The sequence below is a fragment of the Podarcis vaucheri genome (genome assembly GCF_965113315.1).
Source record: "Podarcis vaucheri genome assembly, chromosome: W".
Classification (NCBI taxonomy): Eukaryota; Metazoa; Chordata; class Lepidosauria; order Squamata; family Lacertidae; genus Podarcis; species Podarcis vaucheri.
The window spans coordinates 31,111,831-31,129,814 of record NC_138757.1 but is presented as its reverse complement, the minus strand read 5'-3'; the positions used below and the strand labels follow the sequence as shown (position 1 = coordinate 31,129,814).

Genomic DNA, 17,984 nt, shown 5'->3' with positions numbered 1-17,984 from the left:
CGGGTTGCCAAAGGCTGCTAGGCGAGTTGTGAAATGCAAGGCTGTGATATGTTGTCTTCCTCAAGCCATCCCTGCTCTGGAAATGTTTTGGCTCCTTTCCCCCACATTTGTCCTGATAACCAGCATCCTCTGTTTCGTGGTGTGTATAAGCGGTGTTGCAGTTCCTTGAAAGGTGCAGCAGGCTGAATGAGAATCCCCTTTGTGTCAAGGAAGTCTGGGAATGAGACTTGGTGCTCTCTCAAGATGAGTCTGCCAGGGCATAAGAGCATGAGAGCAGCCCTGCTGGATCAGGCCATTGGTCCATCTGGCCCAGCATCCTGTTCTCACATTGGCCAATGAGATGCCTCTCGGGGAGCCCACAGTCAGGACCTGAGTGCAACAGCACGCTCCCCTCCTCCAAGCCATACTGCTTCTCTTGGTGGAGTATGTTCTGTGGCCATTATGGCTAGTAGGCACTGAGCCTCACCATCCAGGATTTGGCATATTCTTGTGGTTCTTGACAACTGTCAGAAGCCACCTAGGTCTGCTAGTTTCATTGCTCTTGCTGTGGTAATGGGGAAATCAAAAGGACAGGCGGAACATGTAGTGACGAAGCCGGAAAACGGCAGGCTCCTTTGGGCAGCATTTCAGGTGCCAGAAAGGGTCTTTTGGGTCACTGAAAAAATAGTGTCTGAACAAGAATAACGGGGCCCCTTGCTTTGGGGAAGGATCATCATTTGGTGGTGTGCCATATGCTTTGTATGCAGAGTCTCAAGTTGAAAGGCACCTCCACCTGAAAAAGGATTGGGCCACAGAGAGCTGCTGCCAGCCAGAGGAGACTTAATTAATGAATTGTGGGGTTGGAAGGGATCACGAGGGTCATCTAGTCCAACCCCCTGCAATGTAGGAATCCAAACTGGGGGAGGTCAGAAATTCATTCTGACCTGGTAGAAGGCAGCTTTTGATTTCCTAACAACTCTCTCCATGAAGCAAAATGCCTGCACACCTGCAAGGTCCGCCCCTTCAGAAGTTGGACTCCCAAGCCCCATCATCTCCAGCTGTTGACCGTGGTCAAGATCACAGGCCGTGTGTGGAGCCAAAGTTTGACTGCGTGAGCCTTGTGTGTTGCCTCAGCCAGTTCAACTGTCTCCTTGCAGTGGGAAGTGCTGTGTGCCAGCATGGTGTGAGCCAATCCTCTGGAGAGGAGGCAGCGTGAATCAGCTCAGCTACCGAAGCCACATGGAATTGAAAAGGAGCGACCACAAGCCCGTCGGCTCCCTCTTCCTCACAGGGGTAACACCTGCCCTGGCCAGAGCTATCGTCTATTCAGGGTTTTTAGTTGCCTGCTATGTGGCACCTCCTCGAATCTGGGCAGGCCCTGACCAACAACCAGGCCCCTTTCCACAGAGCTCCTCCTTGGCCAATGACTTCCGGTGCAAGGAGTGGGCAGGTTTTGGCTCTCTTAAATCCCTAGGCTTCCATTCTCCACTGTTCTGAGTACACGCTGCTCCTGCAGGCATGGCAGACCACATGGGCTGAACTGTATACCTTAACCGTTGGCTCCATTCATGCAATGGAGCTTCTGTGGTACTTGGCTTGGAGCATTTGGCTTCAGCCCATTGGCTCTGGAAGTCACAGCCGCTGCCATCCTGGGGAAGCTCTCAGAGTTACAGTACTTGCCTCTTTCAGGGCTGAGAACAGGGGGGTGCGTCAGGCATTTCTGCTCTTAACTCATAACCCCCCTTTAGTCCATAGCCCCAACAAATGTGCTCTGTCTCCCCCCCCCCCATAGGTGAAGGTTGTGGCTGACCGACGGTACCGGAAAGTGTTTGAGGATATTGTTCAGTTGATGGACAGGATGGAGAACGAATTCCTTCCCTCCCTGGCGGGAGGTAAAGACGAATAGGATCCTCTCCAACCCCTTAAAGAGGGTTTGCTGCAAAAAGACCAGGGGGGAAAGAAGCCCTTGGCCCATCTAGCTCAGTCTTGATTTCCGGGGGATCTCTCCCAGCCCTACCTGGAGATGCTGGGGATAGAACCTGGGACCTTTGCAGGCAAGGCAGATGCCCTTCCACTGAGCGGCAGCCTCTTCCTCTTCCTCACAGGCAAAGACTCCAGGGGTAGCCAGCGCGGTGCCCTCCAGATGCTGGACTACAACTCCCATTATCCCCAGCCAACATGGCCAGGGGCAAGTGCAGCAATATCTGGAGAGCCCCACGTGGACCTGTTGCATGTGCAGTCCCCTAAACGAGAGCCCGGGGCCAAGGACAAACTTCCCCCTGGAGCTCGTTTCCTTGCCTCTGCTGAAGGCAAGCACTCTCTTTCCTCCCCCCCCCCCCTTTTGCTCTCCAGTTTCCGTTTGAGAATGTGAAGTTCTGGCAGCTGCAGAAGGAGAAGTTCCAGATGACAAACAACGGGCAGGTCACCCTCCACTTCTCCTTTATCCCCAAGCTCAGTGACAGCCATGATTGGAAGCCATGGCTTCTAGCTGAGCCCTGCGAGGGATACTTGGAGCCCAGCGCGTCTCTCTCGGGAATCAGAGAAGTGTAGAGTTGGAACGGGACCCCAAGGCTCATCTAGGGAAGGCCTTCCTTTTCTCCTCCTCTTCCCAACCCTCCTCCCTCAAACCTTGGGAGTTTGGTAGAGCAGGGGAGGCTTAACATTTGTGGGCTGCATTGCCCCATGCTCAAGCCTCCAAGGGCCACACGTCAAAGCAGCTGAGCCCAAAGTGTAAAAGTGTGTGTGACCAGCTTTAAACACACACACACACACACACACACACACACACACACACACACACACACAAATGAATTGAAGCCAAACAATGCTGGAGGGTCCCAAAACACCTTTTGGCATCGCAGGGAACCAGTGAGAGCATTCCGTCCAAAAATTACTTTTTTTAAAAAAAAAATGCGTATTTTTATGTTGTGGAGGCACAAAAATATCTTGGAGAACATATAGAACTAGCCAAACTTTTAAAAACTCAATGAAATGTAAACCAAAAAAGAAAGTTACATTCGGGGCGCAAAAATCCTTTCCCTTTTTATATTCTTTTGTTAGGATCACTTTCTCTCACCCCCCAGTATCCTGTCACCATCTTCTGTGCAGCTGCTGCTTTGGAGGACTAGAGAGGAAAGTGGGCTGGGGGTGGGAACTGAGTCGCTTCTTCTCCTAATTCTTGAAGTTAAGGTTTCCCCCATACACCTGTGAGAACAGGATGCTGTACTAGATGGGCCATTGGCCTGATCCAGCAGGCTCCTATTGTGTCCTTCTGTTCAATTCCTCACTGTCTTCACTTTTAATTTACAGACAAGCCAACTTGGCTGTGCCAAAGACTGTATCTACCTGACCTCCTCCCGTTTTAGGTGAGACAGGGGACATTTCCCTGGATGTGTGCGTCCGCAAGGAAGAGAAGATTGAGGCTAGCTTTGTCCTTCACCTTGACCGTGGCAAGGACTATTTCCTCACCATCAGTGGGAGCTACCTACCAAGCTGCTTCGGGACCTCCTTGGAAGCCTTGTGCTGGATGTCTACCCTTCCCACTCTGCTTGCCTGCTTGAAAAACAGCTGCTCTTCCACTCAGAAATGTGGGGGCTGGGGGTCCTCCGCTGCATTCAGCTTCAGCTTCTGTAGCTGTGCATCCGCTTCCTGTGTGCTGTTCATGCCCTTTGTTTGCCTTGACTGAGTCATCCCAGGTTCTGGTCCTCCCACCTGCCCTTTCGCAGGGCCACTGAACCGTGTGCATTTCCCTGCCATCTGCCCAGATACTGTTCAGCCAACGGGCTGTTTCTTTCTCTTCTCAGGGCCTGTGCCATTAACACCCTTGGTTGTCTTTTGCTCTTGCCTTCCTCCTCTGATCTCAGGGAGAAGACAGCTTCCTAGAAAAGTTAACAGTTGGTTTGCTATCCTCTAGATGTTCTTGTAGCGGGCTCAAATCAGGTACAGGCAACGCCCCGTTTACACGGGGGTTGCGTTCTGAGGTACCGTGCGTTTAAATGAAATTGCGTGTATTGGGGACAGCATTGGAAAAGCCTGCAAACACCCTCTAAACTTCCGGAAACCCTTTTGAAAGGCCCTTTGAAAACCAGTAGCACTTGCCAGCCTCCCTGCAAAACTCCTTGCTCCAACTCTCCACAGGCCTGAGAGGTCGGTGCCAAAGCTCCTGGGAGGGAGTCGAGATGCTGTTTCCATGCCACTTTGCCGCTTTTGTGCTCTTGGGGGGGGGGCATTTTTGCCCCTTCAAGTGCCCCTTCCAGCTTTGCGGCAGTGTGCATGTGCCTCGAAGGCACGTAAATGGAGTTGCCCTTGTCACCGATCAGCAGCTGCTCCATGCAGTGGCAGCTGGTCCCTTAGGGCAAACCAGGCACTACCCCACCAACCTGACTTTCCTCTCAGGCAACCCGCACCTGCCTGCCTTCTGACTCAAATCCAGTCCAGGTGGTGGCTCTAGCTCTCTGCTTTGGTCTCTTCCCTAGTCTCAACGTGGCCCTTGTAGAACTCGGCAGAGGAGAACGGAGACGAAACCAGAATTTGCCAGCACTGCTTGTCACTGATTTCGCGCTGCTTGACTCTGGGTCCGCTTGCGATTGGCAGCACGGGAGGCAGAAAGCCCAGTCTCATGATGCAGGCGCCAGCCCCCTCTGGCCCCAAGAGCCAGTTTTCTCCTTGTCTCTGTGCGCAGCCACTGCTGCACAGGCTATGCCACTCTGGCTTACTCTTACCACCTGAGCACTGGCATTTGGGAAGCGGTAGTGGCTGCTTTGGGGTGGCTCAGGGAAATGTCACTCCTCTCGAAATCAGATATACTTGGGTGTATTATCCTAGCCACAAGGAGACAGTGGTGACTGTCAATTTGGACAGCTGTAGACATTTAGAACCATGGAGGATATGTTTATCAGTGGCTACCGGTCAGGGCTATTTCTTGCCACTATTATCACAAACCACATGCTTTTGATTACCAGTTTCTGGGGAACATGATGGACAGAGTGCTCTTGTCCCCGTGTCCCTATGGACTCCCAAGGGCATGTGGTTGGCCATTGTGGGAACAAAATGCTGATCTAACCCAGCAAGGCTCCTGTGTTCTTTAGCATGCACCAGCTACTCTTGCACTAAGACTCTGATACAGTATGTGTCATTCCCCACACCAATACTCTCTCTCTCTCTCTCTCTCTCTCTCTCTCTCTCTCTCTCCAGGGGCGGGGAGTATTGGCGGCGGAGGGGGGGAGGGGGGATGAACTGGGTCCTAATCAACAGCTGCCCTGGGGATGAGGGGATCAAATTCTCCATCCTTGCCAACTCCTTTTAGTGATGGGCTGCTTGCCACTCCTGTGCTCCTAAAGCTCTCTTGCTCCCCCTCCTCTATTTCTCTTTCTCCTGAATGTGGTAGCTTGAGATAGAACTAACCACCCTGAACATTTCTGGAGAGGAAGATGGGAAGGAGGCAGGAGGCATGGTTCACCAGCTGCTGTGTGCTGCATTGCCCAGACAAAGTCGTGGGCTGGGGCTCCAGCTGTTGCTCAGTTTCTACCACTGCCTCTGCAACGTGCTCTAGACAAGGGGCGGTGAACATGTGACCCCATCATCTCATCATGCTGGCTGGGGCTGCAGCCCATCAACCTATGAAGGCCCATCCATGTTCTGTTGCTGTTTTTGTTACTTATTTCCTGCCCTTCGCCCTAAGGTCCCAGGGCAGGTTCCAGCAATTTAAATAAATAAAATGTTAGCCAAACCCCATGTCCACAGCTGCATATTCAGTAAGCTTTTGGGTGAACTGCACATCCCGAGTGGAAGGATTACTAGCTGCATATTAATAGGGGGAGGGGGAGCTTGGATTTGGGGTGCGAGCAATTTGTTTTTTGTTTTCCCCCTTGAGATGCTTGCTGTGGCTAGGGCCGGGCGATATGTCAATATAGATATGTTTTCAAATCAGCTTGAAGTCTATAGTGAGACTGGTTTCATAATTTCTGACCTGGCAATATATTGCGAATCATGATGTGTGTGTGTACTATGCAAAAAACACCATGTGGGGGGAAACTGTGAAGCCAGACAATGCTTCTCGAGATTCCTGCAGCCCCTGTGGACTCTGCCGGTTCAGCTTTCCCCTGCCCTCCTGCAGTGGGCAGCAAAAATCACAATGCGGGGAAAACCGTGAAGCCAGCTAATGCCTCTACATAGCTCCATCTTATTTCAGACATCGTGATATATTGGTGTATTGCAATGTTTAGCTAGTGATATATCACCGTGTTGAAAGCCAGCTATCGCCCAGCCCTAGTTGTGGCCTCAGAGGGCAAGACTTGTCCACCCAGCTGGAGCAAGGAAAGAATGCATACAGGCACACATTCTGTCAGGCTCTCATGCCAGTCCCGCTTGTCATTGGACCTCCAGGAGAAGCAGTTTCTGGATATCGTACCCCAGGATGGTGATGACTCCACTGAGTGGCCAAGGAGATCTGGCTTTTGGTGGACCACCTCTTCAAGAATGCCTGCCACCAGGTGAGCTGAGGGGGACTGTACCATTGAAAGGATGGGTGTGGGCTGGAATCCAGTACCAGTTTTGGGGTGTGCAGGTTCCAAACGTCACAATTGATTTATATCTTAGCTACCGACTCCCTCTTACAAACTCCTGCTGTGAGTATAGTGGCACCTTGGTGGAGCGGCAGCGGGTGGGACATCCAGCATACGGTCTTCCTTGGAGCGGCTCAGAAGAACCCAAGTGTTCACAACCATTGTCTGCCTATCCCTAGCAAAGCGGCTCTCTGAGACTGGCCACTAGAAGAAGCGGGGAATGATTTCACTCTCCCATTGCCCCAAATCATGAGAAGGGTAGTAGGAATGCTACTGTGGAAAGCAGGCGGGATACAATTCTCAGCCCTTGTGATGGGCTTCTCTCCATTGTGGCATTCCTCGACCTCACATTATGCACCCCAGGGCTGGATTGTTCTTCATGCTATCCAGGATGTACCTCATCCCTTCCTAACGCATGGGTGATACTCTGCTTCAGGAGGACCTCTTCCAGACCCCGGGCACGCAGGACGAGCTGCAGGAGAGAATTGAGTGCCTGGACACCAGCATTCCCGAGACAATCCGTATCCTCATTGGGGGACATTGTTGGGGAGTAGGGCTGCTTGGTGGTTTTCTTTTGCTCTTGGCTGGAGTGGACCTCACTTTTATATATCTGGTGGCTTAGGTGTCAGGTTCTCAGGCAGTCAGAGGTAACTTTGTTCCAATAGTACAGTCCCAAACATCAACATCCTGTTTTGCATTCCAGACACCTGCAGCTGGCTTTTGCATTGCTGCTTTTTCCTGATATCCTCCCCCAAAAGCATCAATGGGCGTTGCGAGCAAAACACGATCCAGAGAAGAAAACAAACAGTTGTTATACATATAACAGTCCCCTGTTGTTTCAGTTCCACCCTTGGAACTCCCCGTCACTGGTTTCCCCAGTGTACCTCTCTGGTTGTCTGGCTTCCAAGGAATGAGTGCATCTGCATTACCTTGGCTTGCAATTCTCTGTTGTGTCTTTGTCTCTGACTTTGACACAGTTTCAACTTGTCTTGAGTTGTTAACAATAGCAACACATGCAACAGCTAAGTTAGCAAACTCTTTGGAATACCTTTTGGGTGGTACATCCTTTGTAGCTCTCTCAGACCTGCGTATGAGGTGCTGATCCTCTCTGCTCACTGGTTCAGCCTCTGGACTCTTAGGAGAACCAGATCCAATTGTAAACAGTGGTTCTTCCTTCATCTTTGAAGGCCTATCCATTGTGTAAGACTTCCTCTCAATGACTGTGTCAACTGAGCTCTGTGAGCTATCACTGTCATCATCGCCACTGTAATCTGAAAAATCATCATCATCTGAATTGTCCTCAGTGGGAAATGTGTGAACAATTACTCTCTCCTCTTCAGGAGCACTCTCTAGAAATTTTGTGAGAATCACCTGACCAGATTCAGACAAAATTACTCTGTAGAGACCCTTTTCATATCCCACAAAAATGCCTCTGGCATTCTTCACTCCACCTGGAGCTTCTGTTCTCACTTGAGACCCAAAAACCTTAAAATAGGCAACAGAAGGTTTTCTATGGAACAGCTTCTCAAAAGAAGAACTTCCCAACTCTTTTGAGACCTTTCTCAACCATGTGTGAACATAGGACATTAACGACTCCGCCCAATACTCATGTGGCAAATGTGAACTAAGCAATTGCACATTCATCCCCTTTTGCAATTCTTTGTTCACCCTTACACAGACACCCCTGTTCCACGCTTCCGCTGAAACAGCAACCCTGGTGGTTAATCCCTTTCTCATCCAGGAACTTCTGAAACTCCTGTAACAGAAAAATGGGCTTCTCATCTGTGAAAAGACAATCAATTTTAGCATCATGCACATTCTTAACTTTGTCACAAAACTCTTGAAACCTCTCTAAGGCTTCTTTTGGCTTCTCCAGTATATATACCCACACATAATGAGAGAAATAATCCACACACACAAGATAATATCTTGCATTGCCTCTAGATGGTGCTAGAGGACCAATCACATCAGCATACACCCGCTGAAATGCTCTGTCGACCCTGGCCACCTTCCGGGCGCTCTTGGTCACACCTGCAAGAGATATTTTGTTAGTATCAAATGCATTACATTTCATGTAATCACTTTGATCAAAAGTCAACAAATACAGTCCATCTTTCTCTCTGGCAGAAAGATACAGCTCTCCATCTTTGAAGATCTTGCAGCTCTTATCATCATAGGACAGTTTCAGTCCTTTCTTTGCAATCTGCGACACACTCAGCAGATTGAACTTCAATTCAGGAACCAAGTACACATTGTCTATAGTCAAGTTCAGACTCTCAAGATACACAGTTCCAACCCCGGTCGCTTCCAGCTCCTGACCGTTGGCCTGCTTCACAGTGAAGCTTTACTTCTTAAACGTCGAAAACAGACCTCTGTGTGGACTCATGTGTTTCGTGCAACCCGTGTCAATGACAAACGTGTTCTCCACCTCTGGTGTGGTTCCTTTCGACATCAAAGCCTTTGCAGGTTTCACCTGGGTCTTGGTACGATTTTTGCCTGACGCCTCAGGCTTCGCAGAGCTCCCCTTGGCTCCTTTCTGCTGACGTGGCTTCTTACAGTTCCGCTGAAGATGCCCAGTCTGTCCACAATTGTAACATCGGACAGCGCTCAAAGCTACAGCACGCTCCTCAGTAGCTTCAGCAGTGGGGGAGTCAGAACCCTCTGCTACTCTCCCCCTGTCCTTCACATCCAGTGCAGCAAGGCGGTCGTGTTCATTAAGGACCACCGCACACACTCTCTCCGCGGTCAGGTCCGCCGGTGGTAGGGAACCAAGCTGACTGGCAACGGTTTTGTAAGTCCGATTAAGGCTGTTGATAACCATGAAGCAAAAGGCCTCTTCTTGTAGACGGAAATTACGCTCCGCCATCTGCTGACGCAGGAATTTCATCTCAGTTAAATGCGCTTGTACATCTCCATCAGGTGCAAGCCTCAGATTGGTCAGCTTTTCAAAATACAGCAACGCTGAAGAACCAGCATCCCTCTGATGTGTTCTACGTAGCGTTTCCCAAATCTCTCGTGCGTTATCTAAACCCTGGATATGCACGAGCTGCGCATCTGAGACACACAGAATTATAGCCGTCCTGGCTTTCACATTCTGTGAATTCCAACCTGGCGTTGGTGCTTGTGGAATGGGGTTCTCAATCACCCCAAAAAGCCTCTGATTCTGCAGCAGGGCTTTCATCTTTATAGACCAAGATGAGTAATTGTCATTAGTCAGGGGAGGGGGACAAGGTAAGCCTCCCCCCTTTTTGGCATCCATTTTAAATCCAAGCTGCAGCTTTCAATCTCTAGCCTGTAAAATCCAACAGTTGTTTACTGCCTTTTTCTTCACTTGGCAGATAAACCGCAAGCTGCATAAAATGTCCTTGTCCAGGGAGATAGTCAAAACACTCTCCTTTAGCCAGTAAATTTCCACTTGTACTGACTTCCAGTTGCTTAGCAACTGTGCATACCATTGTTATCTAAGGAATGCATGGTATTTCCGGCTGTTTTCCCCGTGCTGGTCTTTCCCAAACTCAGCCACCTTTTGTGAACCGAAGATTTCTTCTTAACGCGTTCACTTTAAAGTCATAAAATCATCATACCTTGGGGGCTCCGTTGCTTGGCTTTCACTGCGTCTCGATGCCCAGCCGTCTGTTTAGCTAATTAGCTGCACGCAGGCTTATCTCTTCCTCCCCTTGGTGCAGAGGATGAAGAACGATCCACCAACCTCTCATGCAGATTTACGATGAATCAAAACCACCGGCAATGCTACCAGATGTCAGGTTCTCAGGCCGCAGTCAGAGGTAACTGGCCTCACTCCAGGCATTCGGCTTGAGATCCTTGTTGACCTCCCCATCTGCGTCTCCCGGCAGGATACAGGCAAGGTCACCAATCGGCGATCCCACTCAGCGTGAGAGGGACACACCTCTCCCCCTCCTCCCTGTTTCCCTCAGGGAGGGGTAAAGAGACAGACAGAAATCTATTTACATGTCTTTATTCCTGTCATTCCAGCAGTACGGAGAAACGTGTCTGCACTCTCCAGACTCCAATAGTAGTGTAAGAAACTTCACCCCTGTACTTCCAGTACAGGTCAGATGACACTCTGAGCTAACATCCGGTGCTCAGAACAGTGTAAAGACAGCTCCTTTGTTCCAATAGTACAGTCCCAAACATCAACATCCTGTTTTGCATTCCAGACACCTGCAGCTGGCTTTTGCATTGCTGCTTTTTCCTGACATCAGGTTCCTAGGCCACCCCATCCTTAAGGCTCTGGGACACATCACAATGAAATACCCACAGTCAAGTCCAGTCATGCATCCAAACAGCTTAACAGCTTTAACCCCCATTTGAAAACATCTGCCTGGCTAGATAGAGCAGAGGTGGGGAATCTTGACAGGCCCGCAGGCCCCACATCTAGCATCATACGTGGTGTCAAGGTAAATACATGGCTGCAAAGGAGCTTCAAGGGTGCGTTCAATTGTTCTTTGGCAAGCAGGGTTTCTTGACCGCACTTTTGGAGTTGACCACTAGTATTTGCTGTTTGGATTGAAACCATGCCTGCAGAAGGACATTTCCTCGGCAGATCAGCTTTGCAGGCAGCTTCGTCAAGAGGGGAGGTGTGGGATCATTACAGTGGGGTGGCTCAGTTGGTAGAGCGTGACACTCTTAATCTCAGGGCTGCGGGTTCAAAATGTGGGGTAATAAGCAAAGGATTTTAGATATACTAAAAACAACAAGACCGCCCATAAAATGTATGCTATTGCCATGCCAAAATGAGAGGAAATTAGTTGGAGGGAGGCAAGGGATGGGGCCACGGACCCCTGATTGGGAATAAGGGAACTAGATGGTCCTCGGTGTCCCTTCCAACTCCACAATTCTATGATCCTGTGTCTTAAAGACAAATCTTGAGGAATAGTGTGTGTGGGGGGGTTCTGGTTTTTTTTTTTAATTAAAAAAATGATATTTATTGAGAATTTAAAATTACAGAGAAAAAAAGAAAAAGAAAAGAAAGAAAAAAAGAAATTAAACAATACAAGTCAATAAAAAGAAAGAAGAGAACAAAACACACAATACATCAAAACCAAAAACAAAAGCAAACAAAAAATTAAAAACAAATCCAATATTCCCAAATTTTTATCTTTCGTTATCTTGTTTCATCGACCTCCTCACACCTCCCTTTTTTGTATTCTAGTTATTAATTATCTCAGCAAATCCTTTCCATCTTTCCCTATGTTCTGTCATTAAATTGTCTTAATTTATTTTAACCTTATCTTACCATAAAAAGCCCTAAAACTTAAAGCTTATTTGTACATAACTCCTTATAGCATTTCTACTAAAACCAAATAGTTTCATTCCAACATTTTTTCTAACACTCATTAATTTTACAATATTTCTCTAAATGAATTTTTAAACTTTCTTCCAATCTTCATCCACCGTCTCTTCTTCCTGGTCTCGGGTTCTGTCAGTCCTTTCTATCCATTCCATTTAGTCCATCAACCTGGTGATCTTCTATCCGAGGCTCTTAACTCTTTTCCATGTCCCTTCTGCAGATCTTCTTCATATTTATACCTGCACTTTACTTTGTCTTCTGCTGATCTTGTTCTTAATTTCCTTCCTTTATCACTGAGGAGTAGATCTCGGGGAGACTCCAACCTAACAATGTCTTTATCCCTTCTCGACAGGTCAGCCCATTCTCCATAGTCAGCACTAAAATCCAAAAGGTATTTCAAGGCATGTTTCAAAGTCCCTCCAAAGTTAAAGGCCCCGACAACTCCAGACTCCCCCTGGCGCAGAACCAGATCCCAGAAGCCAGAACAGCCCTGCATAGGAGGATCTATCCAATTTCCCATCTCCAATCCAAATGAGACTCCATCTCTCCAAATCTGACTTTCTCCAGGTTCGGTCATCAAAAACAACAGCTTATGTTCCTGCAAGGCTACGGCTTTCTCCACTTGTATTACTTGAGGTTCAACAGCAACCTCCTCCTTTGTCTTCTGCACAACTTGCCCTGTCAAAGCAGATTCCTGGGTCGGTTCCTGAGTGGTTTCTATATAGGTATTCACTGTTTGTCCAAAATTATTAACTGCAACAGTCATCAAATCCATCTTCTCATGTAGCTGTTCCAATAAAGCGCTTGTCTTGCAAAAAGCAATCACTAAGGCTTCTTCTGTGCACATTCTTGTTCAAGGTCAATGTCTGGTTCTCATGATCTTTAATCTCTACAGCTGGAGAATTCCCCAGATCGACTCCAACAACAGTTTCAAAAGCTCCCTCTAGGGGAAACAATTTCTATTTGTATCCGTCCTTTTATTTTTTATTTTTTTAAACTTTTTTTATTGCATTTTTCCAGATAAAAATGAGCAAACAAAGCAAAAAGAAAAGAAAAAAAAGAGAGATAGAAGAGAAAAGAAAAAGCAAACCATTTCATCAACTTATTTCAACTTTCCAACGGACTTCCCCACATCTCCCGCACAGAGCATTCTTAACAATAAATTTATCAGCAAATTATAACCTTGTTTCATGTGTTTCTTTATACTTTCAATTACAACTTAAGTTTAAGTTCCTTATTTCCCATTTACTCTATACTATCCTTTTTGACCATTTAAACATTGATTCTTTCATTAACATTATCTAATTTCGTATGTATTCCACTCTCGTTGCTGGGGCTAACATTCAAAGTCATGCGAAAACCTATAGTTCGTATAACTTATAAAACTTTTGCAAATAGTCCTTAAATTTTTTCCAGTCCTCCTCCATTGCTTCTTCTCCCAAGTCTCGGATCCTGGCAGTCATTTCAGCTAGCTCCATGTAGTTCATCAATTGCGTCTGCCACTATTCCAGTGTGGGCAAATCTTGAGTCTTCCAATACTTAGCGATAAGGATTCTTGCTGCTGTGGTAGCATACATAAAAAGGGTTCTATCCTTCTTTAACACCTTTTGGCCGACAATGCCCAGAAGGAAGGCCTCCGGTTTCTTAGGGAAGGTGTACTTAAACACCTTTTTCAACTCATTGTAAATCATTTCCCAGAAGGCCTTCACTCTTGGACAGGTCCACCACAGGTGAAAGAATGTCCCCTCAGCCTCCTCGCATTTCCAACATTTATTATCAGACAAATGGTATATCTTAGCAAGCTTAACTGGGGTCATGTACCACCTGTATACCATTTTCATAATGTTTTCTTTCAAGGCATTACATGCCGTAAACTTCATACCGGTGGTCCATAACCTTTCCCAATCCTCAGACATGATATTATAACCAATGTCTTGAGCCCATTTTATCATGGCTGATTTAACTGTCTCATCCTGGGTATTCCATTTAAGCAGCAAGTTATACATTCTCGATAATACCTTGGTCTTTGGTTCTAACAACTCTGTCTCAAGTTTCGATTTTTCCACCTGGAATCCTTTTTTTTATCCAACTTAAAAACCTCATTGATTTGGGCATAATGAAACCAATCTTGCACCTTACCCTTTAATTTTTCAAAGCTCTGCAACCTCCAATTATCTCCAATGTTTTCTATTATTTCCCAATATTTCGGCCAACCGGCCTCCATATTAGGTTTTTTCCGAGCCTTGGCCTCTATTGGTGATAACCACCTTGGAGTCTTACTTTCCAGTAAGTCTTTATATTTTTTCCATACCATAAATATTGCTTTTCTGACAATATGGTTTTTGAACATTCCATGTGTTTTTGCCTTGTCATACCACAAATACGCATGCCAACCTAACGAATTGTTAAAGCCTTCCAGATCCAAGACATCAGTGTTTTCTAACAGAATCCAATCTTTCATCCAGCAGAAGGCAGCAGCTTCATAGTATAACCTTAAGTCTGGCAGGGCAAACCCCCCTCTTTCTTTTGCATCAGTTAATATTTTAAACTTTATTCGGGGCTTTTTGCCCTGCCAAACAAATTTCGAGATATCCCTCTGCCACTTTCCAAAACATTCCACTCTGTCCACGATCTGCAAGGCTTGAAACAGGAACAACATTTTTGGCAAGACGTTCATTTTTATAGCTGCAATTCGGCCAAACAAGGATAAGTTCAATCTTGACCAGATTTCTAGGTCTTTTTTGACTTCTGACCAACATTTCTCATAGTTATCTTTAAATAAGTTCAAGTTTTTAGAAGACAGATTCACCCCCAGGTATTTCACTTTTTTAACAATGTTTAAGTCTGTTTCCTTCTGAAACCCATCTGTTTCAGAAGATGTCAAATTTTTTCCTAGTACCTTAGTTTTTTGTTTATTCAGCTTAAATCCCGCCACCCGACCAAATTCTTGAATCAGTTCTAAAACTCTTTTTGTACTAGATTCTGGCTCCTGTAATGTTAAAACCAGGTCATCTGCAAATGCTTTCAGTTTATATTGTTTCGTTCCGACCCGTATCCCTTGTACCTGCCGATCCTTCCTAATCATATTCAGCAACACCTCCAGGACCGAGATAAATAATAGAGGGGATAGGGGGCACCCCTGTCGTGTTCCTTTTTCAATATAAAACTCTTCTGTCACCACATTGTTCACTATCAACTTAGCCTTTTGTTCTGAATAAATTGCTTCTATTCCATTCTCAAACCCCCGTCCCACTCCCATCCCTTCCAAGTTTTTCTTCATAAACTTCCAAGAAATATTGTCAAAGGCCTTCTCTGCATCAATAAATATTAACACTGCTTTGGTGTTAATATTTGTTTGCAACAGTTCTAAAATGTCAATAATGTTCCTGATATTGTCAAACAAATGCCTGCCTGGAAGAAAGCCTGCTTGGTCCTTATGAATTACTTCATTTAGTACTTTTTTAAATCTATTTGCCAAAATGTCTGCAAATATTTTGTAATCCACGTTTAGGAGTGAGATGGGACGGTAGTTCTTAAGTTGAGTCTTTTCAGTTTCCACTTTAGGTATCAATGTGATGAATGCTTCTTTCCACGTTTCTGGTGCCCTCCCTCCCCCCATAATCTGGTTACAAACCTCCATTAATGGTTGTATCAAGTAGTCTTTTAATGTCCTGTAATACTTGGAGGTAAGTCCATCAGGGCCTGGAGATTTGCCTAGCTGCATGTTCTGAATGGCATCCTCAATTTCCTGTTGTGTTATTTTGCAATTCAAGGTTGATCTCTTCTCTTGAGATAGTTCTGGTAGGCCATTGTCTTTCAAAAATTGTTCTATCTCAATCGCTTCCTCAGACCCTTGGGTATACAGTTTTTTAAAATATTTCTGGAAACACTTTCTAATTTCTCCCGGTTTCTGGATGTTTTTCCCTTCAACTTCTAGGTTGGTAACATAATTTAATTTTTGTCTCTTTTTCAACTGCCAAGCTAGCAGTTTCCCACATTTGTTCGCAGATTCAAAAGATCTTTGTTTCATTTGTTTAATTTTCCATTCCACTTCTTGGTTTATCAATTTCGTATATTGTGACTGGTGGAATTTAATTTCTCTTAAAGTCTCTTTTGATTTTGGATTCAATCTTAATTTTTTCTCTCCATCTCTTATCTTCTCTAATATCTTATCCTTTTTTCCATTCCAAAGTTTTTTCTTAATCGTGTTCTGTTGTATCAGAAACCCTCTCATAACAGCTTTACTTGCGTCCCAGATTATTCTTTTTTCCACCGAGGTACTCAAATTAATTTCAAAGTAGTCCTTTAAAGCTTTTTGGGCCTTCTTTGCAATCTCTTGATCTCTTAGCAGATTGTCATTCATTTTCCATCTGAAGGAATCGGCTGGAGTGAGTCTCACTTCCATTTTCAAAGCGTTGTGGTCGGAACAGGTCTTTGGGCAGATTTCCACTCTTATAGTCTTAGGTGCCAGCCCTCTAGTTGTCCAAATTTGGTCGATTCTTGTCCATGACAGGTGGGCCTCAGAGAAAAAAGTTCCTTCTTTACCTAAGGGGTTTCTCGTCCTCCAAATGTCAATCAAATCCATACTGTCAGTTAGTTCAAAAAAAGTTTTTGATAGTCTGCCATCCTTAGTTAAATTCTGGTTCTGTGACTTATCCATATAAGTAGAGACCACCCCATTCATGTCTCCCATCATAATGATGTTGGAATAATCCAGATAGTCCAGTAATGTCTCATGCAGCTTCTTGTAAAATTCTGATTTCCCCTCATTTGGTGCGTAGATTCCTAGTATCAAAAATTTTTCTCCTTGAGTTTGTATTTCAATTGCCAGGATTCTTCCTTGTTCATCTTTAAACAAAAATTTCGGTGCTAGGTTCTCCTTTGCGTAGATCACCACACCTCTCTTTTTAACTCTGTCTGATGAAATAAATTCTTGGCCTAATCTTTTGTTAATTAACACTTTCCTATGGAGCCTAGTCACATGGGTTTCTTGCAAACAAATTATATCCAAATGTTCTTTTTTCAAAATATGAAAAATCCTTTTGCGTTTTTCCGGGGAATTTGCGCCATTAATGTTCCAACTATACAGCTGCAGAGACATCCTGTATCAATCTGTTGTTGCTCTTTATGGGGTGTCTTCTTTTTTGTCCAAGTCCGAGGGTGATGGTTCTTTTCCAAGTTGCGGTGGAGGCCAAGGAACTGCTGTTCCCTTCTGCAGGTCCTCTCCGTGGTCGTGTAGGAACTTCTGGCTGTCCTCTCTCGTTTTAATTTTAACCTTCTTTCCTTTGTAGTTAAATGATAAGCCTTGTGGAAACTCCCACCTGTAAGGTATCCCGTTGCTTCTCAAAAGTCCAGCTAGATCTGTATAGTTAGCTCTGAGATCCAATAATTGTTTAGGGATATCCTTGTAAATTTCCGCTCTTCTGTCCTGGATCTCAAGTGATTTGTTAAAATGGAGGTCTAATATTTTGTCTCTCTCCTGCTTGGTCCTTAGGATAATCAAACAGTCTCTGGGCCTGTCCTTCCTGGCGACTCTTCCCAATCTAAACGCAGTTGTTATTTTAAAATCTTTGTCTTCCTTTATACCCCAGAATTTAGAAAATTCTGTTGTCAAATAGCCGGTCAGATCCTCTTTCTCAAGCTCTGGGATAGAGCATAATCTTAAATTATTTTCTCGATTTCTCAATTCCACCATAGACAGGTAGGCCTGCTGGTCACTGATGTGCTTATGTAGTGGCCTTACCTCTCCTTTCAGTTCGTCCACTTTCTGAATTGCTTGATCAGCTTTCTCATTTGCAGCCTCGGCCAGTTTCCGGTTCTCAGAAGTGGCGTCTTTTAAATTCCCAATTGCTTGTGAATGCTGAGCCACTTGTTCAGATAATTTGGTAATTGAGGATGTGGCTAAGTCAATTTTTGCTGTTTGGTCGTCAACCTTCTTATTTAAAATTGCGAATTGCTGTAACATTTCATCTAGAAGGGTGTCAGATCCCCCTGCTGCCATATCCTCAGTTGTTGGCTGTTCAGCTTCCTTTAGTGGCGCTGTTGTTGAGGGTACAGCTCCCTGTAAAACAGCAGGGACTGAAGATCTGCGAGACTGAGAAGTCAGAGTTGTTTGTACAAGTTGGCCTTTC

General features: G+C 45.7%; 1 protein-coding gene and 1 pseudogene across 2 annotated transcripts in view; one reads left to right on the top strand and one right to left on the bottom strand.

The window, feature by feature from the left end:
• Positions 1-9,306, top strand: part of LOC309523282 (inositol polyphosphate 5-phosphatase OCRL-like) — a 40,656-nt pseudogene extending 31,350 nt beyond the window's left edge. The window contains exons 8-14 of the transcript in view: positions 1,137-1,272; positions 1,772-1,871; positions 2,332-2,523; positions 3,350-3,507; positions 6,285-6,470; positions 6,979-7,092; positions 9,235-9,306. The product of the transcript in view is annotated as an inositol polyphosphate 5-phosphatase OCRL-like (transcript). The remainder of the gene's footprint in view (positions 1-1,136; positions 1,273-1,771; positions 1,872-2,331; positions 2,524-3,349; positions 3,508-6,284; positions 6,471-6,978; positions 7,093-9,234) is intronic.
• LOC309523269 (uncharacterized protein) overlaps positions 1-17,984 on the bottom strand; it is a gene marked incomplete at its 3' end in the record, with an annotated part of 695,477 nt that overhangs the window by 464,240 nt on the left and 213,253 nt on the right. The gene's annotated exons all lie outside the window — the stretch shown is intronic.